This window comes from Phalacrocorax carbo, chromosome 1, assembly GCF_963921805.1.
Source record: "Phalacrocorax carbo chromosome 1, bPhaCar2.1, whole genome shotgun sequence".
Classification (NCBI taxonomy): domain Eukaryota; kingdom Metazoa; phylum Chordata; class Aves; order Suliformes; family Phalacrocoracidae; genus Phalacrocorax; species Phalacrocorax carbo.
Window position 1 is genome coordinate 97,769,237 of NC_087513.1, and position 22,231 is coordinate 97,791,467.

The following is a 22,231-nucleotide window of genomic DNA, read 5'->3' on the forward strand; positions in this document are numbered from 1 at the left end:
GTATTTACAGGTGTCATGGTTTAACCCCAGCTGACAACTCAGCACCACCCAGCTACTTGCTCACTCCCCCCTGCAGCGGGATGGCAGAGAGGATTGAAAGGGTAAAAGTGAGGAAACTGGGTTGAGATAAAACCAGTTTAAGGAACAGCAAAAGCCGTGCACACAAGCAAAGCAAAACAAGGAATTCATTCCCTTACTCCCCATGGGCAGGCAGGTGCTCAGCCATCCCCAGGAAAGCAGGGCTCCATCACACGTAACGGTTACTTGGGAAGACAAACGCCATCACTCTGTATGTCCCCCACCTTCCTTGTTCCCCAGCTGTATATGCTGAGCATGGTGCCCTATGGTGTGGGATATCCCTGTGGTCAGTTGGGGTCAGCTGTCCTGGCTGTGCCCCCTCCCAACTCCTTGTGCAGCCCCAGCCTGCTCGCTGGTGGGGTGGGGTGAGAGGCAGAACAGGCCTTGGCTCTGTGTAAGTGCTGCTCAGCAGCAGCAAAAAGATCCCTGGGTGTCATCAACACTGTTTTCAGCACAAATCCAAACCGTAGCCCCACACTAGCTGCTATGAAGAGAATTAACCCTACCCCAGCCAAAACCAGCACAGCCAGCTAGAGTAGATTAATGGTGATTCATACATAGCTAGCCAGTGGCTTCATTAGTCTGTCTGAAATGTTCTGTAGGCAGGGAGGGTGCCACTAGTTTTTACAGAATATATACCAATGCAGCATACGGCTAATGTGAATGGCATATGCTGCCAGTGTGTGTGTTTGGCTTTTTTTTTTTAAATTGGTGGTTAAATAGCTTGTAGTAGCAGTGTTACTTTTTCCCCCACCTTGTCCAAATACTGTTTTCCCAGGCCAGGAATCATATGCCTTAGAGGAACCTTGGGCACAAGAGTAAGGATGATTTCGTCATGTTGCTTCCCTGGAGGGTTTAATAGATCTCTTTTTCAGTCTGTGTGCCTTTCAGCAACGCTGCACAAAGGCACACGTGCATATATGTGCACATATATGCACAAAGTAGATACCTTTAATGAGGTATGAGTGCAAAACCTAGATGCATGTTCTGTGACAAATTTATGCGTGCCCTTTATACCTAGTTTCGTTGTTGCCGCAAACCTGTGATTAGCTGTTCAAACAGAATCATTCTGGAGTTGCATGTAGCTTAGTATTTGCCTCTCAGGAGATACTGCTGAACCTGCATGCAGATTTTTAGCAGTGGAGGATAAACTGTTCCATGCTGTCTGAAGGAAAGCCAGCTTGAAACCTGATGTATGTTGCCAAGTGCTCTCATGCCCGTGTAGCTGGAAGGTGAGCAAAATGCTGGCAGCTCTGGAGCTGAGCAATGGTATCGTCACCAATTCTTCTGATCAGCTGGGTGACGCACCAGCCTTTTGCATAGACTAGAAAAGCATTTGACCAAAAAGCCTCTCTCCAATTTAAATGTAGTAAGTGGGGTCAGTTTGTCAAGCTCTCGGGTGAGCAAATGCTGGAAAAATAAACCAAGTGATCTTTGAACTACTGCTGGTTAGTGAGTCCAGCTGCTTTTCTCAGTGATCCAGAGTTCGATGCTTGTTTCTGCTCTGCACAGCTGGTAGCAGTGCCGCCGCCTCAGCCCAGACAAAGTGGCATCTTCTGCAGAAGACGGTGAGAGTGACCAGGATCATTAACAGGTAACTTGCTGTATGGATAGACTGTTAAGATAATCATGCTTAAAATCAATTTTCCCTCAATTTGCAGATTTGCTTTAAATTAAAAGCAAAGGTTGCTTCGGGTAGAAAACAGCTGGTTGTTTTTACATCCTTTCTCATATAACTTTTATCTGCAGTAGAAGTAAATATACCTTGGGGGAAGAACTGCAGGATGATGTAGGGACTGCTTGAGGGAGAAGCTACCATCAGTCACCTAGCTGTGTAGGTTTTTACCTGTAGATTCTACAAGAATTCGGCCTCAGTCAGTAGGTACCGCTCCTTTCAGCGACCAGTGAGAACACGTGCCTGTGGTAGAACTGTTTAGATGGCCAAATCCATGAATTAAAAAGTTTACAGCATAATAACCTATGGGCTGAAATTGTGTACAGTTGTGAATTAGTACTTCAGAAAGGTGAGTGCTTCTCTTGTCTACTTCATAATCTTTTTTTGTTTTCAGTAGTTTAAAAATAAACCAAACTTGTGTATTGCAAGATATCATTGCTTAGCCTGGCATCTCATTTAGAACCAGAACTAGTACAGGGGTGATTTTGTGCTGCCATACCTGTAGCGAGCAGTTTCTCAGTGGAAGAAAGGAAGTGACCGGCAGTAGCTTAGGGACTAGTGCATCAAGGTAGCTAGCCAGTACTTGCCTGAAGAGGAAACTGTGTGATACAATGTTGGCGCATAATGCCCCTTTATAATTGAGGCAGACACCTTAGCTGCTGGATGAACCTTTGAAAGAGTTCTGGTGACTCAAAAGTTGCTGAACAATGAATTAGTTGGTCTTCATGCAAAGACTTGCAGGTTTCACTGACATGGCCGAAAAGCTTAACTGGTGCATGCAAAAGCCAGATGGTATCTCATGCTTGAGTTTGAAAGGCTAATTTCTGTGTTTGATTAGAGATGTAGATGCCTTTGGTGTTTCACCTCTGTTATAATCACGAGGAACTTATGATGCTGTTAGTGGCAGGTACTGTTTGGGTTGCTCAGCAGAGGGGCAGACAAACAGCTGGCCCAGCCACGTCCCCCCAGCCCCTCACTTTGTACTGCAAACTGCACCTTGGCACTTCAGATGTTTTTGTAACTGTAAGACCACTTTCTCTTGGGTTGAAAATTTGGGAGTGCAAAGTAGAGAAGAAATTGAAAGCTGAGTTGTTTTCTATCGTGTTGCTTCTTGCAAATACCCTTTAAGAAAAGAGAAATAAAAGACTGCTTGAGGGAATGTTCCTCCCCGCATCAAAGTCATCTGGCAGACTGGGTGGAGAAAAACATACATTGTTCGGTGAGCTCTGTGTAAATAAGAATTAAAGATGGCGAATATATTTTCCTGAACTTTCTGCTACTGAGTGTTCACTTCCATTTTTGCTTGTAGCAACTGAGCAAAAGGTTGGCTGGGTATATTCCTGGGTGTCTGCCTGCTCACTACCCCAACACCTCCCCTGCCCCACAGTGGGATGGGGGTGAGAATCAGAATGGTAAAAGTGAGAAAACTTGTGGGTTGAGATAAAACCAGTTTAATATGGAACAGCAAAAGCCGTGCACACAAGCAAATCAGAACAAGGAATTCATTCCCTACTTCCCATGGGCAGGCAGGTGCTCAGCCACCCCCAGGAAAGCAGGGCTCCATCACGCGTAGCAGTTACTTGGGAAGACAAACGCCATCGCTCTGTATGTCCCCACTTCCTCCTCCTTCCCCAGCTTTATACGCTGAGCATGATGCCATATGGTGTGGGATATCCCTGTGCTCAGTTGGGGTCAGCTGTCCCGGCTGTGCCCCCTCCCAAATCCTGGTGCACCCCCAGCCTGCTCGCTGGTGGGGTGGGGTGAGAGGCAGAACAGGCCTTGGCTCTGTGTAAGGGCTGCTCAGCAGCAGCAAAAAGATCCCTGGGTGTCATCAACACTGTTTCCAGCACAAATCCAAAACGTAGCCTCATACTGGCTGCTGTGAAGATCATTAACTCTACCCCAGCCACAACCAGCATGCTGCGTTTTCTTCCAGCTTGAAACAGCAAAAACTAAAATCACAAGTACAAGAAAGAAACAAAAAGCATTCTCAGAAAGAGAGGCTGAAGCTATGGAAAGGGAGGGGGAAAGGTATGCAATAGAGATGGTGCTCCAACTTGCCCTTTGGAAAGGAAAATAAAGATCTTTTCTTTTGGGGCTGGGTTTTTTTTTTTTGAGACAGAACAAATTATTACAAGATTTCACTCTTTGAATCACATCCAGTATAAAGTTCATGTGGTATGCTAAACGCAGTTCCACGTTTACAAAAATACTGAAATTGACTTGACTGTATCTTTTTAAAGGACTACACTGGCAGCAAATAAAATATGTGCCAGGCATTTCTCCTGATAAAAATAACAATCACTAGTATTTCAGCCTAAATAGCTCAAATGCCAACAGTTTTTTCTCTAATTTTATATTTCTTAGAGGAGTCATGATTTGAACTCTGAAGCATTAGAAGCAGCCAACTTATCCTGTGTGATAGTGGTTATTGCTGGAAAATGTTCTTTGGTCACTGCCAAAATAAAAAAGTGTATCACAAAGATAATCCTCTTCTGGCCTTCCATAGATCTGTCTTGAAAACTGCCCTTAGTAACAGGACTGTCTGAGAATGAATGACAGAAGCTGTCTCACCATTTTGCCTTCTTTGTTGCACGCTGCAAAAGTGTTTATAGAGTGATGAACTGGTATTTCTCAAGACTGTTTGTTTTTCTCCCCTCCCCCCGCCCTGTATCCTGCATGTATTCATGGTGCAGCCGTGCACAAAGTTGATAATAACACTTGAAACCAGACAAATATCTACAGGCTTTAAGATTCCAAAATTAATCTAAAAATCAGTGTAGGTTTGCTGAGATGACAGGTCCACAAGGGAAGAACAAGGCTGCTGCAAGGATAGCTTACACTAGCAACAGCTAATGCAGTTTGGAGGATCCTAGTAACTCCTACCAGGTAATCATTTGTTTTCATAATACTATGTCTGGAAAGAGATTTGGCAGTGCCATCTTCACACCACCTGGATTTTGTGCACTAGGGGAATTGTTCTCAGATGGTTATTTGAATGTTGTCTCCTAGAAATAATTACAAAAAACTCTAGACTACTAAAAACTTGCTTGGTTTTGGCAATAAACTAGATAATCATAATCTCTTCTTTTTGCATTTATTGCCAAGGACAAGGACTTCTGAGTAGCTTAATTTCCCTTCTGCATTTAGTTCCTTCCTCCTGTCTTGGGGCTAGGTTTGTTCCCTTTCCAAGGCTGAGGGGTAATGCAGGTAGTGTTAATAACATGCACCAGAGAGCCAGCTTCTCAAGATCATGATTATAGTGAAATCCTGTTTACCCAAAAGTGAAACAAAAGAGTATTGGCTAGTGAATTTGTTCTCTGCTGTGTACTCGGAACAGAAGAGGCTGTAGAAGCTGTTACAGCAATGCTTTTAGCAGAGAATGAGGGAAATGAGCTGAAAATCAAGCCTCCAGAGGACACTGGAGCTCCAGCTAAACGCATGTGCTTCTGTGGGTGGCTAATAAGCAGCCAACTTGAAATCCTTGTTCTCCTGCCCCACTGGCTGTGAGTAGTTGGTTAGGGTGCTTTAGAAAAGACGAGAAGGGAAAATCCTTTTTTACTGTCCTTATGCCCACTGAAATCTATTGTTTAATAGACAGGTATGTGCTGCTGTCCCTCCCCGTCTCCCAGCTGGCACTGGTCATTGGATCCAGAGGCTCACCAGTGTGGTGTCCCAGGTGTCTACCACATACTCTGTCATTATTAGAGATGTGTGGTTGCCCTGTCCTAGTCCCAGGATCTTGCTTTGCTTGGGTCTATATAGTTTTAATGGTCTTTGTGTAGCCTTTGTGCCTGTGGAACTCATCAGTGGGATTTCCTTTGTGGGTGTCAAGCCCTGCCAAAATTAGGAAAAGTTCTGAAGGAGATGAACTGAAATAACTTAGGTTCATTTAGAAGAAAAACAGACTACCTTCTAATATGCTGAAAATTACAGTGGTGATCATTATACCTGCCCAGATCACAGAGGTGTTGCACTAGACACATTAAAGCTTGAGAGATGCTCCTGCTGTAGTACCGAGGATGGCAAATATGTAGACCAACACAGGCTCTAGGCTAAGGAGACCGAAACTGAACTCCCACATATGGACTCAGAAACGCCTGCTGTGAAGTGCAGGGCTGCATGTCCCACCTGGCTTTTCCTGTGGGGTGTGAGTGTGACACACCTCCCTCGGGAATGTAGACCCCCAGGGTCAAAGTTAGGCTCAAGTATATGTTCCAAGATACCATCTCTAACATTTCAGGGCACCACACCTTATTCTTCACTTCTTGAAGACTCCTGTGCACGGTAGGACAGGAGGAGAGAGGCAAGTTGGTAGCTTCTCGTGTTAGGGATCTCAAACCCATGCTCAGACCTCTCTTTTGTTCTCTGTCTTGCTGGATTTCTGTCAGTCAGGACACATCTGCTCTGCCTAGTGAGCCTCATCATTAATGCTGGTTGTGTTGTTTTCCTAACACAGAGGTAGCTGGCGTGTGTAGTCGTGTTCCCCAAGAGAGTTTAATTAGATTAGGTATGGCTTTCTGGCTCCAGGTTGAGACAGTGTTCAGACTGACTTTTTTTTTTTTTTTTCCCAGAGCTGATTGGTCTAGGACTAGTGTTGAAAGCTGCCTTTTAGTTTCAAAAGCACTTAACAGTTGTACTAAATTATTACTGTTGGCAAGATGCCGCTGAATGGGACAGAGTCCAGTTCCAGTGAGGTGGTAGAGCTGTTCTCTTACTTTGTTCTTTAATAACAACCACAAAAGACCACCTAACACTTATCAAAGTTTTCCCCCCTGATCTGATGGGAGCAAGAGATATTAGCACTGAGTCTGAGGGAAATGTGGGCTCTTGCTTCCTGTGCTTTTCTCTTTTGTGCGTGTCAAGTAAAGGAAGAGGAAAATTCAGAAAATGCAAGGAATTCTTGTGTCACTTTTCTCCTTGCTTGTTTAAGTGCCTGAGAGCGAGAAGCTGGTACCTTAGCAGGCTTTCCAGACTTCTATTCAGAATATAATTACACCATGACACCTGTCACTCTGGTTTTGATACCTGGAAAGGAGGCATCCTTCCCCCAGGGGTATTTTGGACTCCTGTTATCATCCTGGTGGATGAGTTGATTTGCTGGTGTTTGTAAAACTCCATTTGATGCTCTGTTTCAACACACCTTTAGCTGACCTGTGCTCTAGAGCACAGTTAAACATTGCAGGCATGCTAAAGGAAGGAAAACAATCTCTCTCTTAACTTGGAGTGCAGCACTTAAAACTCACTGGTGTAGCAGAAGGAGCAGTAGATGTGCGGTGGTTGGTGCTAAACTGGTTTGGAGAGAACTGGGAACAGCATGAACTATGGAACTATGAACTCTATACCACAGTAGGATGGATAAGTTAGCATCTATCTGCTGCAGACCTCCTTTTGTGGGGGTATTAGAGCTTTAAAAGTATTGTGGGTTACAGAAGGAGCATTTGGAAACGGTTTGAGATTGAGCTCCAGTGTGGCCTTTGCCTTGCTCAAGGAGAAGGTCACCAGAGATGGTTAATAAAGCTTTAGCTACTGAGCTCACTAAACATTCTTCCAGTTCAATGGCCTGTACAGGATGATGTGTTTAGTCAATGTTTAATTCCTAAGCAACAAATGGTGATTGTCATACTAGAAGGCACTTCTGGTCTTGACTGAAGCTACGAAGGCCAAGGATTAAAAAGGTCATGTGGGGAGATCTCTTCTGCAGCCTCAAAGCTCTCTCGTATAGGTCAGGTCCCTTCACAGTAGGAGAAAACAGGAAGAAGTTCATGCTGCCTGTTGTGGTTTAACCCCAGATGGCAACTAAGCACCACCCAGCTCCTTGCTCACTCCCCCCTGCAGCGGGATGGAAGTGAGAATCAGAATGGTAAAAGTGAGAAAACTTGTGGGTTGAGATAAAACCAGTTTAATACGGAAAGCAAAAGCCGTGCACACAAGCAAATCAAAACAAGACATTCATGCCCTACTCCCCATGGGCAGGCAGGTGCTCAGCCACCCCCAGGACAGCAGGGCTCCATCACCTGTAGCGGTTACTTGGGAAGACAAATGCCATTACTCCAAATGTCCCCCCCTTCCTCCTTCTTCCCCCAGCTGTATATGCTGAGCATGACGCCATATGGTGTGGGATATGCCTTTGGTCAGTTGGGGCCAGCTGTCCCGGCTGTGCCCCCTCCCAGCTCCTGGTGCACCCCCAGCCTGCTCGCTGGTGGGGTGGGGTGAGAGGCAGAACAGGCCTTGGCTCTGTGTAAGGGCTGCTCAGCAGCAGCAAAAAGATCCCTGGGTGTCATCAACACTGTTTTCAGCACAAATCCAAACCATAGCCCCAGACTAGCTGGTATGAAGAGAATTAACCCTACCCCAGCCAAAACCAGCACAGTGCCTTAAGGCCAAAAAAGGCTTTCCAATAAAAAAACAAACACACACACCCCTTTTTTTAAAAAAAAGAAAAAAAGCTGTAGGGAGAAAACAAAAGGAAATTTTAACTGGGATGATTCAGGGAAGGCAGGGGAAGCAGGAAATTGGAAGATGTCTACCATGCTTTTGGTGACAGGAGAGGTGCATGTAGCTGCTGCTTTGGTGGGCAGGGGAGAGGCTGTAACTGAGAGCAGGCTGTGACTGACAGCAGGATGGGAAAGGTGCAGCAGCAAAAGTGGCAGCAGCTGTCAAGAAGGGTGAGGACTGCCTGTACAGCTTGGATCTGGAGACGAGATGCAGAGAGAACTGCAAGCAGGGCCCTCATGGAGTGGAGGAGACCTGGGTGGGATGTCAGGTAGAAAACTCAAGAAGCTTTCTTGTTGGATGAGTCAGAAATGAGAATAGGTCTCTTCTCCCAGCTGAGCCTCTAACCCTGCCTCACCCTTCTCCAAGATCTGCCCACTCCCAAATGGATATCCTACCTGCCCTCTTAGCAAATATTGTGCTCTTAAAAAGGTGCAGCCCTTGTGTCTGCACAAAGCACAGACTTCAGCGTGTGTGTGATGCTTCTTGAAGAAAATAACATCACTACCACACACTAGAGTGCTTATCTTGTGTTGGATGACTCAGTACTGAAGAAGGACTGTCATGGCCAGGCCTGTGGGGTCTGAGCAGTTGCCAGGGCTGTTTATCCCTAAGTCTGGCCTTGTCTTGTCTGATTCTGCTTTTTCAAAGGACTCTGTTAGCTCAGGCTTCATGTGGGGGTGCAACACTTCCACCTCCTGTGAAACCAGCTCAAAGCATTTGAATTTTACAAGTCGGTTTATAAAGTGTGGCCCAGGTCAACAGGACTGGCTTGGCTCTTTTGGCATATGTGCCAAGAGGATCTACAAGGGTTCACTTCTGCACAGGTGCTAGGAGGATCAGTGTGATTTGTCCTTTATTCTCCATGTTTTATATATCAACAAGTATAATAGTAATTATTCTGTGCTCTTCTAATTCTGCTGGGTAAAGTACACTAGGATTTTGTGATACAGACAGGCAAAGAGCAAGTGCCATTCAAATCACTGCACCTTCCAGATTGTGACTCAGAGTTTGGGATGACTTTCTTAAAGGCAGATAGAGCTATTATAATGTGTTTTTTTTTTTTTTAGGCTGTTGCTGAGCCTGGGCATGTGTAACACAGACCAGAGTTCTGCTTCAGTTTTAGAAGATTTAAGGCAAGACTGAGTAAATTATCTCTGATCTACTAAGACTTCCACTGCTTAACTACTAAAAGCAAGGCTGCAAGCTAATGGTAGGACTGACCTGAAGCCAGGACATACTAATTCCATCCTAGATATTGACTTCAATGCTGATTTAGTGGGCACCAGGAATAAATTTTCATCCATGTGATTTCCAGCTGCAAGATAGGTTTAGTACTGTATTGCTGATCTGTATTTCAGTCATGGCAGTGCTTATTTTTGCTGATGAGTTGATGCTCTTGTAAACATGTAGGGCAGCTGTGCCTAAGTAATCGTTTGAAGTCTTTACTTTGTATTTTTTTAAATTTCATGCTGTTTACCTTGAGAATGAATATTGAATGCTGTATAAAAGTGGCATGTCCTATGAGCATGTGTTAGCTCAGTGTATCAGCAGGAGCGAGCTGTTCCAGCAGCCAGGGTGCACATTCCAAAGCAATTAGAACAGTTTCATGAGTAAATACTGCTCAGCAGCTGATAAAATACCTTTCAGATGTCTTCGTAAAACAGATTCAGGTGACCAGCAAGAACTACTTTCTTTAATCTTTGCAATCAAATGTGAAAATACTTATTTTGATTTTAACAGCTACTTAATTTTAAAATGGTTGTGAACTGAAAGTAGTTAATTTGTTTTGTTAGAATAGCCTGACACTGAGTCACAGGGGAAAGAAAAGGTGACAATCTCAGGTTCCTTACCCCTGTCTGCTTCCCCAGGGCCCCTGCCCTCTCAGAGCATAACTACACATGCAACTCATTTGATGCTTGGCTCAACAGAGAGGATGAAAACTTCTAGGGAGGAGGAACAAGTGGGGGGATGGAAACCATAAAAGGAGGGTTTCCTCTGCCTATAAACCAGCATGTACGTAACTGCAATTCATCTGGGAAACTCAGCAAACTCTAAAGCATGCCTGTTTGCTGCTTAGAAGGAGCACGGCTGCAAGCTGCAGCACTGCTTCCCAAACTTCTCGGACCAGCAAACCCCTTCAGTCCTCAGCTTTTCCCCATGTCGTCCCTTGTCACAGAGCTTTGAATTTCCAACCTCACAACTGTGGTGTGATGTCCTCACAGGCCCACAAGTTCTCTGTATTCCCCAGCTGTGAGAACCCCTGACCCAGAGTACTCTTTGGGTACAAACGTAGGCACTTGGCAATTTACATAGTCCAAGCCCAAAGCTGAATATCTTTTTTCCAGAAACATGCTTTCAGAAACTAAACAAAACAGTCTTTCAGATATGGGCTGGGTTTTCTTTTTGTCTCCCCTGTTTCTCTGGTTTTATTTTATACTATCCTTCATACCTCTTGGCTAGTGTTATTACTTTCTCTGGATTGATTCCTTTTTCCACATTGCCTCTTTGTAGAGGATGGATAGAAAACTATGGAGGAATAGTTTTCTTTCAAACATTTTTGCTCCTGGACAGCGTTGCTGTGATGAGTTTTATGAAAAGGCATACAGTGGGGAAGGATATACCGGGTACGCCATGGAAATTCTCAGTGCAAGGACAAAGAAGGCCAAGCATGTGAAGAGAGAGGAGCACAAGCTCTCTAAGCAAGGCTTGAGCGCTGAGCCTGGAGAGCAATAGGGAATGGAGGTCAGCCTCGAGTAAAGCCAGCTGAAGTTCAGCCTGGACAGTGCATGAAGCCAAACCCCAAATCTGTTTGCTTTGACTGGGTAAAATAAGACCTGCGTTTGCATGCTGTGGTCCAGGCTCTGGCCAAGCACACAAAGCATTAGTCTACCTGAGTATGAGGAGGAAGTTGTCAGATGTGTCAATCTACAGCCCAAGCCTGCCATACAAGCACACCCTGAATTTTAAGTGTGTGTATAGCCCTGGTCCCAATACTGCATTTGAAAGTGTGTCCTTGCTCTAGTCCTTCATCCTGATGAAGAGAACAGGACTTAGAGATGATTTTAAGCACAAAGTTGCCTTTTTGTTCTGCACTGTACTGAAGCACGCAGATAGAAAATGTACACAAAGATCTGTTTAATTTCATTCACTCCAGCTAGCAGAAGCAGGACTAGCATTGATTTGGAGGGGGTTTTGTGCTGGTCTTGTTCTGTTTTGATGTGGTTTTCCTGGGGAGGGTTGTATGTGATGTGGTAGCATGAGAAATGTAAGTCAAAGAACTGGGCTTGGTAGTTTTCTGTGGATATCCTGTGGGGTTGCTGGTGGCACATACCTGGCGAGGTTCCAGATGTGACCAGCTCTGGGAAGATACTTCTGCTGCCTCTTGCCCAAATGCTTTCCACCCCTTGCTCACCCTTCAAGCCTGTTTCCAGAACAGCAGCTCATGGTTACACTTGGTAGAGCCTGGTTCTGCTGGAAACCTTGGCCAGCTCGGTCCTGGACCTGGAGCCTGATGTGATATCTGAATATGTACAATCCACTTTTCTTCTCCCTGTCTCCCAAGTCTAGTTATAGAATCTGTATTTCCACATGTCCTTTTTTTTTTTTTAATCCTGAGTTAAGCTAAATAGGGAAATAACTGTTGATTATATTATGAAGCCTTATTTATGGAATGGTTGTCTTCCTCAGCTTGACTCAGTTTAAAAAAAAAAAAAGAAAACAACACAAAAACCCAAAACAAATGCTTCCAGAATATGAGGTGACTGTGGCTAAAGCTTTCCAACATCTCTGGGGCCTTCAGTTCACAGGAAGTGTCCTGGTTTTAGCTTGCTGGGAGCTGAAACCTAAACAAAATCACGAGCTCAACCTTATTTCCACCCTGAGCTCTGCTACATTAGAGGCAAACATACAAATTTTACCTAGATGATTGGAAGAGCTTTTACAGGACTTTGCTCAGTTTTAAAACCTTGTGGAAAAGCAAAAAGAAGCTTCTATAGTTTTACATTTAATTTCAAGCTGTAGTCAGAGCCTCCATAGTATGTTCTTGCTTTGGCTTGGAGAGGGAGCTGCCTTGGCCATCAGCCAGCTGGCAGAGGTGTAGCTTTCAGGCCTCCCCATGGAGCCCTGCTCTCTGCAGGTCAGCAGCCCAGCTGCAGACAGGAGAGTTGGGTACTGGACAATTTGGCACGCTCTGTCTCTGCTGGGTAAGGATGGAGTGGGCCGAGCCCCCAAGCTCCCAGAAGCAGAGAGAGGGTCTGTATGACCCTTGGGACCTGGTGCTACCTACCAGCATTAGCTCAGAAGGAAGGAGGTGTCTCCATCGTGCAGGACTGGAAGAGTGGGGGTGGGATTTCTTTGTCTCTGTTTTCCAATCCCACACTAAAGGGAACAGTGCTGAAATCTGCTGCAGTTAGCTCTCAGCCCTCCACTCTCAAAATGCTATTCGGACTCACAGCTTTATTAAAATCATTATAGTAATTTTTGCCTAGAAGGCATTACAGTACTCTTCAAACTGGAAAGTGTTTGGCTGAGGAAGACCCCAGAATCAGGCACTGTTCAGATTGAGGCCTTTCTCTGTTTTCACAATTTTGACTATTTAAAGAACCAACCAAACAAACAAAAAAATCACCTGTCATGCTTCTTAAAAATCTAGTGGTTCCTACCTACACCAAAGCTCTCATGTTGGCACGACCAACAGCAGTCATGCAAGTGGGCCCACATGATATGAGGTGTAATTTGCCCACAGAGGAAGAACTTCTGAATTCCTCTTATGTTGACTTACTCAAAATCTATGAGTTTGGATTACAGTTTTCTCTCAAGTCTTTTAATCACTTGAGACCTGGATGGTTCTGCTGCATCAACGTAGCTGTTTAGTTCTTTGCTGTAGGCCACGGTCTTGACTTCAGGTACAGAACAGTACGATGAGGTCTGCAGTTTTGGGAGTCTGAACCCAGTGACCCCGGATAAACCTGGCCTCTGTCCCTGCTGTCTTGTATGCTATGTGGCAAAAAGTACATATTTCTCACTTTTAAACTTCTTGGTTTTCTACTTTGCTAAATGCTATTTTGAATCATTTCCTGGAAAAGAGAAGCTTTAAAGCTATTCCTTCACCTTTAATTTGGGCAAGTAGGCTGAGTGCTGCTAATATGACAATGCTGAAAGGGATTAGTTAGCACATTAACAGTTTCAGTCGCTAATCTCCTGTAGAACATGGGGCTTTGGAAGTGAATAACTGCTTCTTTTCCCTAATGACCTTCAACTGCTTGCTTTGCTTGGATACAGGGTATTTCCTCAATATCTGCCTGAGACCAGCAAGCAGTGTGCTGAGATAACTCAAAAGGTATGGTGCTTCCACAAAACATAGTAGTCAGCTGAGGTGCTGAGTCATAATTAAAGTCCACCTTATGGAAGTCTATACCGATGATGATCAAAAAAAAGAAAACGCTTGGTGGTATGATCAAGGCTTCATTTCCCAGGGGAGCCAAGAGAAGCTTCTCAGTCACACAACGCCCACAATGCCTAATCACATCTCATAACTCCTCGCTAAGTTAGAACAAGTAGCAAAAATCAATTTTTCTGAGTTTCTGCTTTCACTTCCAGCTTGTCGAGAAATTTATGCTTCCTCTGCCCCCTTGAATGAAGATTTGGTCCATGTATTTATTGCCTCCATGGTGGTTTTCTTGTACTTGTATGGAAAGCTAAGTAACTCCAAGGTACACGTACTTCAGCTAGAATGGTAGGAAGCCGCTTGCTTTTCCTCTGTCCCAGATGCTTGTAGTTTCCATGCACACTCATAATAGGGATCTTGATCTCTGGGTTCCCATGAAACAGCTGCATGCTTCTCAGATGTGGCAGGTTGTGAAGCACAGAGTGCTGGAGGACAAGAGGTAACGTATTCATGTTTGAAGAGGCACAGAAGAAAACCAAGTCAAAGTTCTTCCATAGGATATGTTTGCAGAGAAGGTATTTCACCTGTAGTCACAGAATATTCATCCCATCTCTCTTCTTCTGTAAATGCCTAATAGTTTGTCCCATTAGAGAGACAGCCATCTCTGGCTACTCCTTCAGAAGGAACTGAAGTTCAATGAGAGGCTAGAATTAAAATCCTCAGGGACATTCAGTATGTTCCATAGCCTACTGGATTCCCTCCTGTGTGCATTTCAGAGGAGTGCTTGCCTCTAATCTGGAGAACGTCCTTTCAGTATCTGTTAGCACATCACACTATTTTTATTTCAGGTGAAGCTCTAACACAGTTTTCTTCAGTATAGCTTCCCATTGCTGCTCTCAGCCTTGGTCTCCTGCCCCTTCATCTCCTTAAAGCTCACTTGTGTTCTCAAATATTTTTTGGAGGCCAGGTATTCAGGGCAAAGTAATAAAAAGAAGGCATCCTCTGTTTAACAAAAGGTTAACAAATCCAAAAATAGCTCCTTAAAGCTGTGGGCAATTTCAGGCCAGGTTTGCATTTTTCAAATTCTTGCTTTACCTTATTTGGTCAAGCAAAATGGGATCCAGCGGTCCCTGGCGACTTGGCTATGAGGAGATGGGGCTTTGTTAAGATGAAAGTATGTGCTTTTTACTTTGGAGACACATGGCTAAACATGGGCTGTGTTAATAACAAATCAGTCTGTTTTCTGGCAGAGTTACAGCTTCCCAACATCCCTCAAGTTAAAAAGGCAAGTGCACAGCAGCCCTTCGACGTCAAGCTTTGTGACTTTGACAGCGACTGTATTGGAAGGTGGGGGGGGATGGAGGGATGTGCCAGCATTGAAAGTGACAAAGCTTGTTTTGATTTCAGTGAGTACTTTGGGTAGAAGATACCTAGAGTTGTCTAAAACAACAACTTGAAATGAAACCAAGCAGGCCAGAGAATAAGAGTTGAGTATTTTTGTGAGATGAGATTGTGTGTCATCTCTTTTTTTTTCCTATATTTTTTTTCTTTTTTTTCTTGTAGTCCTTTTCCTGTGAACAACTATTCTCCATCTGAAAAACACAAGGAGTCAAACCATAAGATGGCCAAATAATACGCATACTTTTAGGGAATAAATATTGACTTAGGATCCTATATCAGTCAAGTGAGACAACTGAGGTGTGCCTTATAAAATGTAGCTCTCAGGAAAGGAGCGGTATCAGATTAAAAAAAACCTCTGCTGGCTGCATACTTTATTTACCTATTCACAGGTGTCCTCTAAAATATTGTCCCTCAGTGCTTTGTTAGGTATGAAGCCTGTTGATGATTGAGCCAAGGTGAAGAGTATAAAGTGGACAGTAATGGAGAAGCACAGACATATTAAAGCATGTGTTGCATAAAGCTTTAACTGTATAACCACTTGTTGAATTTAAAAAAGGTTGCAGAATCCTTGCAAGAGCAAGGGGAGGGTATGGCCAGAGGCTGCCAGGGAGCCTTCAGGCCCCAAGCAGATGTTAGGAAAAAGGTATAGGTAGTGAAACAGCTCCTACTGCTTGCTTGGGCACTGCTGATGGGACAATATAAGCTAGATGCTCATGCTAGTCAACAAAGAGATTTAGATCCTCAGAAATAATTGCAGGCCAAAATCCTTATAGATGGTTTTCTCTTCACAAAAAATGAATTAGAAAAAAACAGCAAAAGTTTAACTTTCCTATTAAGTGGGACTTCAGGTGAATGATGGAGGAAAGGCTGAGACGTTAGGTCCTACGAGACTTTGATTAGGTACGTATTACACCTCAAGCTCGGTTGCTTCAGGAGCTTACTAAGTAGGTGAAGAAAACGTGGATCATCTAAAACACTGTTTGGAGATGTTGAAAACGAGACAGCCACAGGAGCTTGCAGGCATGCCAATGACATGGCGTGTGTCAGTGCAGCTGCATCATGAATAGAAGCAGATGGTGGGGTCAGTTGCACCATGGCTACAACCCTGCCTTGATATCTGTTCTTGAGAAAGTCATTTTAAGCTTGCCACAGTTTCCTCATGTGTTTATATATTACTGCCTGGATTGTACAAATGTTTTGAGTAGAACTGGTTGAAAATTTCTTGAGAAGAGTTTTGCAGAAAATTATTTTGCTGAAAAATAAAAATTCCACATAAAAAGGGAAAACTCTTCCTGGACAGTTATTTTGGGATTTTCATGCTCTCTGTGTTCAAAATATTTTCCATGAAGAGATGGATTTTAAAGTTAAGAAGTCTTGCCTTCAGGCTTCCTGTGACTATTTGTACTTTGTGGTGGCATGGAGGAAAATGCTGGTTCCCAGTGTGTTGTGTGGATTAAAGTGTCGGCAGACTTCTGAACATGTGAAGTGTTACAAAACCTCTGTTATTTTTTATGTGAATAACATTCTCAGTCTTTTTGTAAATGATTTTGAAAGCCAGAGGGCAAAGAGTTCCAAAAAAGCCAAGTGCTGGCTTTCTTACTCTAATGCATTTTCATCTCCAAGGGGGACATAACTTTACTGGCCACTGATTTTTGGGGGGTTGTGGGTTTGTTTGTTTTGGGTTGGGTTTTTTTGATTTTTTTTTTTTTTTTTCAGTGCCCAGGTTTGCACCTGAATATTTGTAGGAGTAAATGACTTTGGTTGGAGTTGTAGGTGGTTCAGGACTATCACAAGTCATGCTCGATGCCTCTCAGGCTCCACACCAGGATTAGGAACTTTCTCCCAGAAGTTTTGCTGCAAATTTTTATTGCAGCTGGTGCTGGTTTTTTACCACTGTTGCATGATGATGAGCTGATATTAGGAGAATGTGACGGCTGAGGACCGCTTCCACCTGTATGTCTGATGGTTATGACTTTGAAATGTGTGATCTGTTCAGGAGCCTGCTCTAGACTGAAGTTCTGGGGTTGCTGGAGAAGGGGTGAGTGAAGGACTAAGAGCTGAATATAATTAAAGTCCCCTTAAAATTGTGGCCTGTTTTACTCCCTATGGCCAGGTACCCAAGGCTAGTGATTTTGACTGGTTCTTCTGCGTTATATCTAAAGACAAGCTATAGGATTTTGATCAGATATATCTTCGCATGCACTCAGAGACTGTCAAGAAAGTATGTATCTGTGCAAAGGTGGGGATGCAGCAGGCTTGAGGCATTTCACAGGGCAAAGACCGGGCTAGGAGCCAATCTGTTCCTCTAGCTTGGGCAAAGCGTGCCACAAAAATGAAACTGCTCCTGCAGCCCCTGTGGGCTTTTTAGTGAGCTTCTGGAACGCGGTTATCAGATTTCTGCAATACTAATGTTATCACTGTTCATGCTGCCTGTGTTTTGACTCCGAGCACCGCCCACGTTCTCAGAGCGTGGAGATGGTTTGCGAGGCTTTCTCTGTGCCGGCTGGCTGTGCCCACGTACCGAGGTACGTTGGGACAAGGCTGGGATTCATGCCTGAAATGCCTGGTGCATACCAACAAACCCACTCCCACTACCCGTCTGTTTGGAGGAGGCACGGCAGACCAAAGGGCCCTCACGGCCTCTGATAAGCTAATTACTGGTGGCTCAGATGTTTATGGGGTGGAATGTGCCTCCCATTCAGCATCTGACCTGTGCTGAGAAGCTGCCTTTGATGTGTTATTTCATGGGCGAATGGCTTAAAGTGTCTGTGCAAAGTCAAAAATTGTTTGAATGATGCATTATCAGTGCTCCTTTACAACACTTGAGGCTTCTCAACTGTCTGTTTTAAAATACTAATAAATACAGTGCATTGGAGTTGGTCACATAAGGTGGCTTTATCAGGCATAAGGGTCCCTACGAAGCAGCCATGTAGCCCCTTCAAAACGAGTATTTTGTGTGTCTAATTGCACTGCTGCTAATTGTAGTCATTTTTTATGACCTCATCTACCCTTCCAGCTTCCTCTTGGAAGGATGGGCATGGCTCCATCTCCCTGAGGCAACTGGAGGCAACAACGTGCTGCAGCTGATGGTGGTTGGCCACACCAGCCAAAGCTTGACACTTGAGAGGGGAATATCTGATTTGGGACCCAAAGCTTGCTCTTCAGATAGTCCTAACTGAGAGTAGGACAGGGAGGAACAGCCCCTCGTGTGGAAGGGGAGGCTTGCAGGATGAGGAGGAGACTGAGGGAATGGGGTCTTGTCCAACATACCAAAAAAAAAAAATTCTGTAATAAAGTAGAATATGAACTCCAAGCAGAATAGTTATTTTGAAACCACTCAATTGATGAATGTTAGATTCTTGAATCAGGGAATAGGGTTTTGGGTTTTTTTTTTTGTGGTGGTGTTTTTTTTTTTTCCCCAGGAAATGAGAAGAAAGAAGGGAAGCATGCTTTTCCTTTGGAAACAATAATGCGGGATTTGGATTATCAGATAGCAGCTGTATTGATGCAGACACAATAGCTGTCTGCCAAGAGCATGCAGAAATTGCATGCTCCCAGCAAACATTGGTATCCACTGTGGGAAGCATTGCTGATGGCCATGGATGAGGCCCTCCCAGAGTAGAAGGTTTCTCCAGCATTACATCTCAACGTGCTTGGGAAAGTTTTGACGGAAAGGTTTTCTATAGGATAGAGAATGCAGTTTTATCAAAATTAAAACACTTCCTATGAAATTGTGGAACTTGGAAAAGAAAATTTGGCAAAAATTAGAGTGATTAGTTTCCTCTATTTGACTTTAGCTGGATAAAATCAGACTATCTCATTTTGAAATGAAACATCTATACCTAATCAGTCTTCTCTGGGAAAGTGGTATGTTTCATTTGGTTTGTGAGAGAATATACTTGACCCAAACTGTATTTGATATTTTAAGATGCATTTGAAAGTGAAGAAGGTATGTTTGAGACAATGTTTCTCTTGACTGAAATACGACATTTGCATGTAAAAGATTTTTATTGGTCTTAACTTAGAGTTGGGACCTTTTCAGCCTTTCATCCTTGTTAAGACTGAAGTATTCTTAAACATCACGATGTTTTTTGAGAACAGAAACTGATTCTTGACTGGCTTATCTACAATGAACCATTTAATTCAAATATCTACCTAACTGCTAAAGAGCCTTCAGGACACTAGTCTTTTAATTATTTCATTTAGGCTGCTAACCTTTAAACTTTAAACAGCATCCCACTCTCCATTCGCAGCATTTTGCCAAGAGCTTCTAGTACCATGTGGGAAGACAGAACAGGCAGAGGAGACATAACCAGCCCAACATCGCCCAGCACACCAGAGCTTGACTTGGTTTAGTCTCCTGGGAAGAAAAAGAAAATGGTGTAGCACTGGCAAGCTGTGCAGGATCAAAAGCCCCATTCATGTTGGTGATCACAGAGGGGCAGGCTAGCTGGTGGATCCACCTGATCTGCGTTGTGTCTTAGGGCTGATTGATACCATAGGCACAAAAGAGGGGAAGAGGGAAGGAGGTGGCTGTAAACGCTGAAACACCACCTACAGGAGACCCTGCAGGTCCGTGTCCTACCTTCTCCACTCTTCTGTGCAAAATTACACTTGGAACGGGTTGATAGATGTATTATTGTTATTGCAGGGCACCTGCATACAGACTTCACAGTACAGCTCGTGCTGGGTGGAGCTGTTATTTTGGGCTTTGTGCACCTCTTGCTGCTGAAAGCAGAGGCAGCAGCAACCTTAACAGAGAGCAGAGCCTTTTCCAGAGCTGAACCTTGGAGGAACAATGCAAGCATCTGCTGGAGGTGTTGTTGGGAAAGTGGGAGGAGTATAAATAGGACTCTCCTTAGTAGCTTCCTGCAACATAAGGGAACATACTTAAAAATTATCCCATTCATGGACATCTCTTTGCCTACTCAATATGTTCGTTGTCCTCAGAAACACAGGAAGGATAATGAGGCCACTGGTCTTCTGTTATGCTGTAGTGGTCCAGGAGGATACCACGGTTGGATGGAAAAAACATGAGATGAAAAGATCCAAAGTATATTTTTGATGGGGAAATGAAGTGTGAGAGACAAAGCAGGAGTGGAAATGAGAAATCCCTGCTGGCGTACCTTGCTTTAGAAGGAGTCAGCAGAGGCCCCCTTGCTGGCAGCAGGGCCACCGACCTCCAGCAGACTGGAAAATGATTATGGACTTGAGCGTTAAGCAAAACACAGGGCCTGGGAAAGGGCATGTTCTTTGGTGGGGTTTGAGAGCTATTTCCCTCTGTCTATTCTTGTCTTGCATAAATATTCTAAACTGGCACCAGTCTGTAGCCAGTTGCAGCCAATGTTGCATATTTTACGTGTACCAGCTTTTTGTAAATGCGACTTAGAACTGCTGAGATCTGAAACTATAGGTTTAATTTTAAAATGGGAGGGATGGCTTATAAGCCTTCATGTAAAAGGAAAGGTTTTAGTACATGGTTATTTTTAAACATGTTTTGGCATCACAAAGTGATGCAAATCAAGCACTGATTCTTACGTTGTACCTAGAAATAGGAAAGGCTGTATGGAAGAGTTAAATAACACTGAAATTCGAGAGGTTAAACTAGCAGCAAAAAGAGGGTTAATGCAAGTAAAAAATAGCATGATTTCTAAGGACACAGAGCTGTTTGATCAGACTTGATATTGTGTCTGTGTGTCTTTTTCTGCCTGAAAACTCTTTGCATCTGTTTTCCAACTTTGGTTAAGCATGACAGAGGGAGGGAGGTATTCAACGTAATTAAATTTTGCCAAGGTTTATGAAAGCCAGCAAAAGGGTGGAGAAGCCATTGCTGTCCTCCGGAGAGAGCTTGGATGTGATTGCAACGTTTCGCAGGCACCAGAAAATCCATGGAGGGGAGCCCTTGTGAACACCTCCGCTGCAGGGAAAGCCACCTTGAGGCTGCTATCCCCCCCTCGGGCTTCATCAGCTCCCACTTGCCTCGGGAACTGCTTCTAGTATAGCTAAGAGGTCCCCGTGTAGCAAGAGAGGAGCGCAGGCAGTATTTGAAGAGGTGTGGAGATGCCATAAGGCTTTGTAAAAAGCAATTTAAAAAAATTAAATAGAAGCAATAAAGAACAAATAAAAAGAAGCCATTAAAAAGGAAGCAGCTATGTGTGTAGTCAGAGTCTGTCGCTACCCCTGCCTGCCTCCCTTGTGTCTGTGGCTGGTGGCTCTGTGCACTTGCCACCACCACTTTGTCACCCCACCAGCCGGGGGAGAGACAAACAGCCAGTTAATTCCCGCTTTGTACTGGGGTTAGGCTCTACTCTTAGCATATTCATGGAAAATATTTGCAGTGGGATGGTTACACAATGATGTGCTGAGCAGAGCCCTGTTTGTTGGAGAATGGAGATGGTAGAGTGTTGCAGTGGTGATGGGTACTGTCCCCTCCATGCAACCCCAAAGGGTTGCATTAGGCTATGAAGCAGTTATTAAATTGCAGAGAACCTGCTGGACTCTCCACTGCTTGCTGTCTGCAGTCAAAGACACATTCATTACTATTATTACTGGGAATTCTATGGCCCACATTCCAGGGAAGAGGATAGATTTAAGGCTACCTCTGTCTTCAAAAATTCTGTAAGTGTGTAAAAAATGGAAAGGAAGGGGGAAAAGAGAATGTGCCTTTTACAAGGTTGCATTTTAGAGATGTTTCTGCATGCTTTTCCTAGTACTGCTTTCCCAGTACTAGATGGTGGAGTTGTTCACTGGACCTGCTAAGGAGAGGTGCAATTTAGAGGTCCTGCATAACTTGGGCCTCAAGCATCTCATTGCAGTGCTTGGTTTCAGAGGACTCATTTCTTCTTGCTGTGGGGATTGGCCGTGGTTGCTCTCAGGTGGCATGTGTGACTGTAGATTTTCAGTGGGAGAGGACAACTCTTTAGAAGGGGTGAAAAATAACTCCTGCAAGCTTGTGGTCGTTAGTGTGGAGCAGGCTTAGTGTTGGATGATGAGTCTGGTGTTGGTATTTAGTCTTCCTTACTGCTGATCTAAGTCTCATCTTCGTGCTTACAGGGAAGAAACCTGCTCCAAAGTGTCCTGTAGCCTGTGTGAGGGTGGGATGTGACAGTGCTGGGATGATGCTCAACAAGAGTGAACTTAAAGTACCCCACCCCATGGTGTCTGAGTTATGAAATGGCATAAAGCCCGTTCTT

At 44.2% G+C, this 22,231-nt stretch overlaps 1 protein-coding gene across 4 annotated transcripts in view; it reads left to right on the forward strand.

The window, feature by feature from the left end:
- The first annotated feature begins 1,160 nt into the window (after positions 1-1,160).
- The window catches only part of PHLDB2 (pleckstrin homology like domain family B member 2), a 128,370-nt gene continuing 107,299 nt past the window's right edge, over positions 1,161-22,231 (forward strand). For 2 of the 4 annotated variants that reach the window (XM_064468349.1, XM_064468348.1), the window contains exons 1-2: positions 1,161-1,310; positions 1,591-1,672. The gene's annotated coding sequence lies outside the window, so the exon portion shown is untranslated. The remainder of the gene's footprint in view (positions 1,311-1,590; positions 1,673-22,231) is intronic. The other 2 variants (XM_064468341.1, XM_064468355.1) reach the window with 2 other exon arrangements.